We start from the raw sequence: 9,642 nt of genomic DNA, 5'->3' as shown, positions 1-9,642 counted from the left end.
TAACTGTTTAGAGTCTACATCCTGAATCATATCCCCATTGACTCATGTGATCAAGCAGGTGTTTTTCATCTGTGTTTCTACTCCCACAGTTCTTCCTCTGAATGTGGATAGTGTTATTTCTTATAAGTCCCTCAGAATTGTCCTAGATTATTGCATTGCTGCTAGTATAGAAGGACATTACATCCCATTGTGCCACAGTGTATCAGTCTCTGTGTATAATGTTCTCCTGGTTATGCTCCTTTTACTCTGAATCAATTCCTGGAGGTTGTTCCAGTTCACATGGAATTGCTCCAGTTCTTTATTCCTTTCAACACAATAGTATTCCATCACCAACAGATACCATAATTTGTTCAGTCATTCCCCAATTGAAGGGCACTCCCTCGCTTTTCAATTTTTTGCTACCACAAAGAGCGAGACTATAAATATTTTTGTACAACTCTTTTTTCTTATTATCTCTTTGGGGTATAAATCCAGTAGTGCGATGGCTAGATCAAAGGGGAGGCAGTCTTTTAGCACCCTTTGGGCATAGTTCCAAATTGCCAACGAGAATGGTTGGATCAATTCACAACTCCACCAGCAATTCATTAATGTCCCTATTTTGCCACAACCCCTACAACATTTATTATTTTCCTTTGCTGTCATGTTAGCCAATCTGTTAGGTGTAAGGTGGTATCTCAGAGTTGTTTTGATTTGCATTTTTCTGATTATATGAGATTTAGAACACTTTTTCATGTGCTTATTAATACTTTGGATTTCTTTATCTGAAAATTGCCTATTCATGTACCTTACCCATTTATTAATTGGGGAATGGCTTGATTTTTTGTACAATTAATTTAGCTCTTTATAAATTTGAATAATTAGACCTTTGCCAGAGGTTTTTGTCATGAAGATTGTTTCCCAATTTGTTGCTTCCCTTCTAATTTTGGTTGCATTGGTTTTGTTTGTACAAAACCTTTTTAATTTAATGTAATCAAAATTATTTATTTTATATTTTGTAATTTTTTCTAACTCTTGCTTGGTATTAAAAATCTTTCCTTTCCCAAAGATCTGATATGTATACTATTCTGTGCTCACCTAATTTACTTATAGTTTCCTTCTTTATATTCATGTCATTCACCCATTCTAAGTTTATCTTGGTATAGGATGTGAGATGTTGATCCAAACCCAATCTCTCCCATAGTGTCTTCCAATTTTCCCACCAGTTTTTATCAAATAGTTGGTTTTTGTCCCAAAAGCTGGGATCTTTGGGTTTATCATAGACTGTTTTACTGAGGTCACTTACCCCAATTCTATTTCACTGATCCTCCTGCTTGATCACATGAGTCAATGGGGATATGATTCAGGATGTAGACTCTAAACAGTTATACTAGTGCAAATATTAATAATATGGAAATAGGTCTTGATCAAATAAAACCCAGTGGAATTGCATGTTGGTTATGGGGGGAGTGAAGGGAAAGAACATGAATCATGTAACCATGGAAAAATATTCTAAATTAATTAATTCAATAAACTTAAAAAAAAACCCTATGAACTACCATACCATATTGTTTTGATGACCATTGCTTTATAGTATAGTTTGAGATATGGTACCGCGAGGCCCCCTTCCTTCACATATTTTTTTTTCCATTATATCCCTGGATATCCTTGATCTTTTGTTCTTCCAAATGAACTTTGTTATGGTTTTTTCTAATTCAGTAAAAAGGTTTTTTGGTAGTTTGATGGGTATGGCACTAAATAAACAAATAAGTTTGTCATTTTTATTATGTTAATTCGTCCAACCCATGAGCAGTTAATGTTTTTCCAATTATTTAGATCTAGTTTTAACTGTGTGAAAAGTGTTTTGTAGTTGTGTTCATATAGTTCCTGTGTTTGTCTTGGCAGATAGAGTCCTAAGTATTTTATACTGTCTAAGGTGATCTTTTTATAAATTTGGTCAATTTCAAACATTATTCCTTAGTTACAAAAATCATTTTCTATTCCTCCCACCCCTTCCCCAACCCCTCCCATAGCCAACATGCAGTTCCACTGGGTATCGCATGTGTTCTTGATCAGAACCCATTTCCATGTTTTTGGTATTTGCACTACGATGTTCATTTAGAGTCTACATCCCCAATCGTATCCCCTTTGACCCATGTCATTAAGCAGTTGTTTTTCTTTAATGTTTTTACTCCCACAGTTTTTCCTCTGAACGTGGATAGTGTTTTTTCTCCTATAACCCTCTGGGTTGTTCAGGATCACTGCATTACCACCAATGGAGGAGTCCATTACATTCAATTGTACCACAGTGTATCAGTCTCTGTGTACAATGTTCTCCTGGTTCTGTTCCTTTTGCTCTGTATCACTTCTTGGAGGTTGTTCCAGTTCCCATGGAATTTCTCCACTTTATTATTCCTTTGAGCACAATAATATTCCATCACCAACATATACCACAATTTGTTCAGCCATACCCCAGTTGAAGGGCATCCCCTCATTTTCCAATTTTTTGCCACCACAAAGAGCACAGCTGTGAATATTCTTGTACGTCTTTTTCCTTATTATTTCTTTGGGGTACAAACCCAGCAGTGCTATGGCTGGATCAAAGGGCAGACAGTCTTTTAGTACCCTTTGGGCATAGTTCCAAATTGCCCTCCAGAATGGTTGGATCAATTCATAACTCCAACAGCAATGAATTAATGTCCTGACTTTGCCACATCCCTTCCAGCATTCATTACTTTCCATAGCTGTCATGTTAGCCAATCTGCTGGGTGTGAGGTGGTACCTTAGAGTTGTTTTGATTTGCATCTCTCTGATTATTAGATAAGGTGATTTTAAATGGGATTTCTCTTTCAAATTCTTGTTGCTGAGATGTGTTGGAGATACATAGAAATGCTGATGACTTATGTGGGTTTATTTTGTATCCTACAACTTTGCTAAGGTTGGTGATTATTTCCACTAGCTTTTTAGTTGATTCCTCTAGGATTTTTTAAGTAGACCATCATATCATGTGCAAAGAGTGATAGCTTGGTCTCCTCATTGCCTATATTAATACCTTCAATTTCTTTTTCTTCTAGAATTGCTATAGCTAGTGTTTCTAGTACAATGTTAAATAATAGAGGTGATAATGGGCATTCTTGTTTCACTCCTGATTTTATTGGGAATGCTTCCAATTTATCCCCATTGCAGATGATGTTTGCTGATAGTTTTAGATATATACTGTTTATTATTTTTAGGAACAGCCCTTCTATTCCTATACTTCCTAGTGTTTTCAATAAGAATGAGCATTGTATTTTGTCAAAAGCTTTTTCTGCATCTATTGAGATAATCATGTAATTTCTATTGGTTTGGTTGTTGATATGGTCAATTATGTGAATTGTTTTCCTAAAATTAAACCATCCTTGCATTCCTGGTATAAATTCCACCTGTTCATAGTGAATACTCTTCATGATCACTAGCTGGAGTCTTTTTGCTAGTATTATATTTAAGTTTTTAACATCTATGTTCATTAAAGAGATTGGTCTGTAGTTTTCTTTCTCTGTTTTTGACCTGTCTGGCTTTGGAATCAGTACCATATTTGTGTCATATTTGTTTCATAAAAAGAATTTGGTAGAACTCCTTCTTTGCTTATTTTGTTGAATAGTTTGTATTGTATTGAGGTTAGTTGTTCTTTAAATATTTGACAGGATTCACTTGTGAATCCATTAGGCCCTGGGGATTTTTCTTAGGGAGTTCTCTAATGGCTTATTCAATTTCTTTTTCTGATGTGGGATTATTTAAGTATTCTATTTCTCCTTCTGTTAATCTAGGCAATTTATGTTTTTGTAAATAATCATCCACATCACCTTGATTGCCATATTTATTGCCATATAATTGGGCAAAATAGTTCTTAATAATTTCCTTAATTTCATCTTCATTAGAGGTGAGGTTGCCCTTTTCATCTTTGATACTGTTAATTTGGTTTTCTTCTTTAATTTGTAGGGTTTTAAGCATAAAAGAGTTCAGTATTTTGTTAAAGGCTTTTCTGTGTCTATTTAGATAATTGTGTGGTTCTAATCCTTTAAAGAAAGGGATGGACTTCATCAAATGTATGTGTGAGTTTAGGGGTAGAAGGATCCCATTCTAGGCACCGTTGATAGTATGATTAAAGGCATGTCTATAACAGAGGGAAGGACAAGAATGGGTGTTGGAAATTAATTGAGTTTATATGTTTTGAAAAGAACAAAATTGTTTTTAACATCTTTGACCTAATTTAGGGACAAGAAGGGAGAGGGAGAAAGAAGAGAGGGAAGATAAAGGTGAGAAGAGAAAGAGAAACAGAGAGAGTCTGTATCTTCTTTTTTTTTTTTTTGACACAAGTGATTCCCCAAGCCATATCTACTGCCTTCTGTGTTAGTTTTTTTCTTCCCTCTAAGTTTTTTTTTCTATCATAGTTTTTGTCCTTTCCAGTCCCTCTTATCATTGCAATGAATAAGGCTGTAAGATGTTTCAAAACCTTATCTGAGAAGTATGTACTGTCTATACATACTTATTAGTCTACATTAAATAATAGTTTGTGGCCCAGGGCTTCTTTTTTCTCATCTGTTTATTTTATATATTCTGATGGGAAATGTCTTGCAAAGGAGAGTTCATTTGCCTCACCTTGTGAGTTAATTGACCTCTCCTTCCCATGATTTTTCATAACAATAAATGACATTTATCCTAAATTTGTGAACTGTGGCTCCTTTTACCACAACACCCAGTGATACGCTTGGGGAAACAAACCCCCAAAAGATCAAAGACAAAGGGGAAAGTTCTGTATTTGGAAAAATATTATCAGGCACACTTTTTTGTGGTAGCAAAAAGTTGGAAATAAAGTAGGTGCCAATTCAGCTTGGACAAATTGTAGTATATGAATACAATGAAATAGTATAGGTACTTTAAAAAATAAAAAATTTAGGAAAACTTGGTAAGAATTATAGGAAGTAATACAAAGTGAAGAAAACTGAACTAACAGAACAATATAAACACTAACTACTGTAAACTGAAGAGAAAAAAATGACAAGAGACATCATAACACAGCTCATGGTAACTTTGGAAGACTGCAATCAGTTAGGAAGTTATTAAAATAGTCAAGGCCAGAAAAAATTAGGGCCTAAACTAGGATAGCTGCAGTGGGATTAGAAAGGAGAATTTATATGAAAAATAATGTTCTGTTATCATTTAGAGGACTTGACAGATGGGGTATAACGGACAATGAAGTGTCAGATAAGCTAGGTAACTATGACAAATTTTTTTTTGACTGATCACAAGATCATGGAAATGACACGGATTCAGTACAGCTCAATTTCAGTCAAGCATTGGTCATCTTGGCTGATTTAAACGATGGAATCCACCCTTGAAAACAGCCAATGTATAGCTTCCCCACACCTGGGTAAATTGTAGGGCCTTGAAAGAGTGCATTGTAGATGCCTAGGCACCCCCTCGTGAGCTTCCCCCTGCCCAGCTGTAGGTGGCAGTAAAGGGCAAGGCAAACAAGCCTCCCCTCCCCTCAGCCAGCTCTGTTAGCAACAAGGGGCTCCTCTTCCTCCAATCTGCTCTCAGAGGCAAAGCCTTTCCTCCAATCATCTCAGCTCCCAGAAGATGCCGAGTCTTCTTTCCTTCAGCTCATCGGGGAGGCAGGGCAGGCTCTAAGCTTTCCTCTCAACTCCCAGTTCTGTGGCTTTTTTTTTTTTAAATAAGCCATCTGCCCAGCAAGACTCAGCTGAGCTTAGCTGTCTTCAAGCATCAGGGGAAAAGTCTCCGTTCTACTTCTGTCTTCACTCTGCTGCTTCTGCTTTCTTGGCATCTGCCTTCTTCACTTCTTTGGTATTCTCCAACTTCTTCTGACGTTACTCTGCAAGAAAACAAGGTCTCCTTTGGTGAAGTGACTCACCTCTTGGTTAGGACAAGAAACAAAAATTCCCATTTTTATCAGACCTGCCACAAATAGACACTATATAATTGTCTCATAGTCATCAAAATGTTCCAGTTGTCTGGCTTTCCCAGATATCCACCCCAAAGTTCTTATAATAGATTTATGTAAATTCACTGCTGGGAAGTAAGACCTTTTGGCCATCTGTGCTTTCTGTAGTTTTTCTCTGAGGGCTTTTCCCCCTCAGTTCCTCATATAACTGTATCCATCCCACCCCACCCCCATATTTTCACTGAGTAGCTGCTTTCTTGAGGGTCCTTGTTTAACTGTTTCTTCCCCCTTCCACAAAAAGCAATAGCAACACACACACACTTGTGTGTACAACTCGAAGTTTCTAAGTTACAAATGTTAAGGCAATCTGCATCAGTGGTGGAAATTTCCATAAGAGCAAATCTTTCTACCTGTTAAGTCATAGGTCAAAACCAAACACAGCCCTGCTATAGCTAAAGAAATCTATATATGTAATATAATAGAAATTGCATGGTACAGTAGATAGGGGGCTATCACTGGGTTGGGAGAACCTATGTTCAAGTCCTATCTCTGATAAAAGCTAGTTTGGTGACCATGCACAAGAACAAGTCACCCTATTGAAACCTAGATAAATATCTAAGAAAATAAGCTTCCCCCCGAAATTTCCTCTCTACTTTGGCAGCAAAACTTTGTAGACCAGAATTCTCCATATCAATGAAGTCACTGGGCTGGACTAAAAATGTACACTTATGTAATAGACACACATATGTAAAGAGACAGACAGCATGGATAGGATAGAGTTCTAGCCTTTGAGCTAGAAAGTGCTGGATTCAAATTCTACTTTTGACAGATATATACTGGTTATATGAGCCTGGGCAAATTACTTAAACTCTCAGTCCTCTGGGTAATTCTCTAAGACTGTAAGTTGTAAAGAAGGGGCCAATTGGCATAAATATTTATTTGGAAGTTCAGATCCAAAGCATATATGTGTTCATCAATATCTGTGTGTGTCTGTGTGTGCTTTGAAAGGTTAAAAGAGCAAGCCACTTGAAGCTGGAGACCATGCCAGAATTTTCCAGAAGCTGGAGAGTGAGGAATGAAGTATGGGACAATCTTCTGAACCAGTCCTGCATCATACAGACTCATATACATCAGCCATGTGAAAGTGGGTTTGGAGGAAGCATGCTATATAGAGACAACATTAAGTCTGAATTCATTTTCCTCAACGACCAATATGGGGCAAAATATTTGTATTTCTGTTCTTACCATATATTTGTAGTCAATATCCCTTCATAAAAAATAATTGGTGTTAATTGGTTAAATGAGACTGGGGTTCTTCCAAATTCCCCTTATATCCAATGCCTTCCTTCCTTTTGTTAATTTTGTCCCATTTATCTTGAATATGGCTTGCTCTGTATATATGTTTTCATGTTAGTTTCTCCATTAGATTGTAAGCTCCTTGAAAGCAGAGACTGTCTTTTGCTTCTTTTTGTATCCTCAGCACTTAGCACAGTGCCTAGCACATAGTAAACAATTGATAATGGTTTATTGATTGATTGGTGGCTAACTTTGGGGGAGTAACATACCTGAATATGGGTTCAAGTCCACAGTATTGAAGAAGAGAACTTCATACTTTCTATAGGGAGAAAGAACTGTAAATACTTTCTTATACTTCTCTTAAAAGCTAGGAATATAACCATGCATTACCCTAAAAGGGGAAAAGCCTTAATAAGTCATTGTCTCTTAGCTCACTCAATTGACCTTTATATACATGCAACTGCAATTAGACTACAACTTCATTGAGGTAAAATATTTTTTAATCTTCTGAACTCTGATTTTCTAGCATAGCACTGGCAATACTGTAGATATATTGTATAATAATGATGATGGCTAGCATTTACATACTGCTTAAAAGTTTGGAAAGTGTTTTAAAGTGTGAGCTCAGTTGATCTTTACAACAACCCTGTGAGATATCAATTAGTCAATAAGCATTAATTAAGCATTTCATATATCCATTTATAGATGGAAATCTCAGGAAAAGCCTCCTGCTGAAAACGAAATTTTAGCTGAGGCTAGAAGCAAGTCAGAGAAGCTGCACAGAGATATGGGTGCTATTATTATCTCTATTTTACTGATGAGGAACCGAAAGCTCTGAAAGGTTGTGAGTTGCTCAAAGTCATGCAGCTCATTAGTGACTGAGACTAGATAAGACCACAGGGCTTTCTGACCCAGAGTACAATTCTTTATGCATTGAAAAAATCAGAATGTAACTCAAAGGGCAACATGGGAATTAGAACTCAGATTTCTTGACTCCTAAGCCAGTGCTCATCCTAGTATGACATGCTATATGTAGACTGGTTAGCTGAGTTGTGATCTATAAAATATGCAGCCTAGTTTGTGATTTCCTTCCAGTATGGAAACTTATTCCACTAACACCTCTGCAACCTATAGTCTAAGGTTGTCTGGGTACATAGGAAGGTTTCATGATTCACTGAATTATCCAAATAGGACTTGAACCTAGGTCTTTCTGACTAAAAAGAATAGTAAAAAGCTAGACTTTAATATGTATGTCTATAGAAATGGGAGTAATATATAATAAGGCAGGAAAGGCAAGTTGTAGAAGGGTTGTGAATATCTTTAAATATCATTATCCATTATCCTTTATTTACTACTTAGTGCCAGGCCACATCATGATCAAATCCCAGGACTGGGTTTTCTCCTCCACCCTGGCAGCCCAGCAACTTTTATTCTTATGTCTATAGAATGAGTTGCTCAAGGAATTAAAATTCTAAAAAAAGGGCGGGGAAAGAGAAACTAATGAAGCAGTCACCAAGAATAAGCAGAAAAGGACAGGAGATCTTGGCAAAACAGTAGGGAAAAAAAGATATTAACTTCCTTAAAAAAGAAATTTTGCCCTCAAGTAGACTTTCAGAACAAAGATAACATCCTTCATTCTCCAGAAACTACCAGTAAAATGTTCCTTGGATTTAAGGCAATAAATACTTTTGATGAAGTTGGGTGCTCAGAGCATAGCTACTACAGGGGGTTGGAACATTGCTTTCCTAAAAGCTCACAAGCCCCTACTAGTTTATTTCCCTACCATTGTTGTTATTTGATAGAAATATGTTAATAGTCAGAACCCTCAGGGAATTATGGGAAAGTACTCATGGAATATGCTGAGATTCTAATAAAACTTGCTTAGTGTTGGCAATGACAAGTCACAAATATAATGAAAAAACTTACCTTCTGAGTCGTAGGTTAAAGTCTCAGTTCTGTTGCTAGTTCTATGACCATGGGAAAGTCATTTAACCTCTGTTTTAACCTCTGTGGTCTTATTTCCTTATTTGTATAATGAATATAATACTAAGACAATTTACCTTACAGAACAGAAGTGAGACAAGTGCAGAAAGCTATATCTACAGGATTATTTCAATTTATGCCCATAGTATATGTTCTGGAGCTAATATCCCAACTCACATTCACACTGACAAGGTTGGGTGCTCAGCACATGCCTATACATTTAGGATGCTAAGGGTAACCCTGCAGGAACGGGGGGAGAAGGTTTGTTTTCCTAATGCTTTAGTTAACAAGCCCCTACTAGGTGTTTTCCTGTTATTATTATCAGTTAATATGAATTAATCAGCCAGACTTAATTAGGTGTCAGAATGAAGTATTTTACAAAGTGCCCCCCAAGATCTATGATACACTTCTCCACAAGTATAAAGATAGCTTAGTAGAAAGTGGTC

The 9,642-nt window shown here is 36.6% G+C and overlaps 1 long non-coding RNA gene across 1 annotated transcript; it reads right to left on the bottom strand.

The window, feature by feature from the left end:
- Positions 1–4,157: 4,157 nt before the first annotated feature.
- On the bottom strand, positions 4,158–8,191 carry LOC103101964 (uncharacterized). Its single transcript, XR_001622295.2, has 2 exons — positions 7,483–8,191; positions 4,158–5,848 (listed from the first exon to the last, which is right to left on the bottom strand). It is a non-coding gene; the product is annotated as an uncharacterized LOC103101964 (long non-coding RNA).
- Between the last annotated feature and the right edge of the window lie 1,451 nt (positions 8,192–9,642).

Source organism: Monodelphis domestica, chromosome 4 (assembly GCF_027887165.1).
Source record: "Monodelphis domestica isolate mMonDom1 chromosome 4, mMonDom1.pri, whole genome shotgun sequence".
NCBI classification, from domain to species: domain Eukaryota; kingdom Metazoa; phylum Chordata; class Mammalia; order Didelphimorphia; family Didelphidae; genus Monodelphis; species Monodelphis domestica.
Note: the sequence above shows the minus strand (reverse complement) of the source record. Positions and strands in the feature narration are given on the sequence as shown.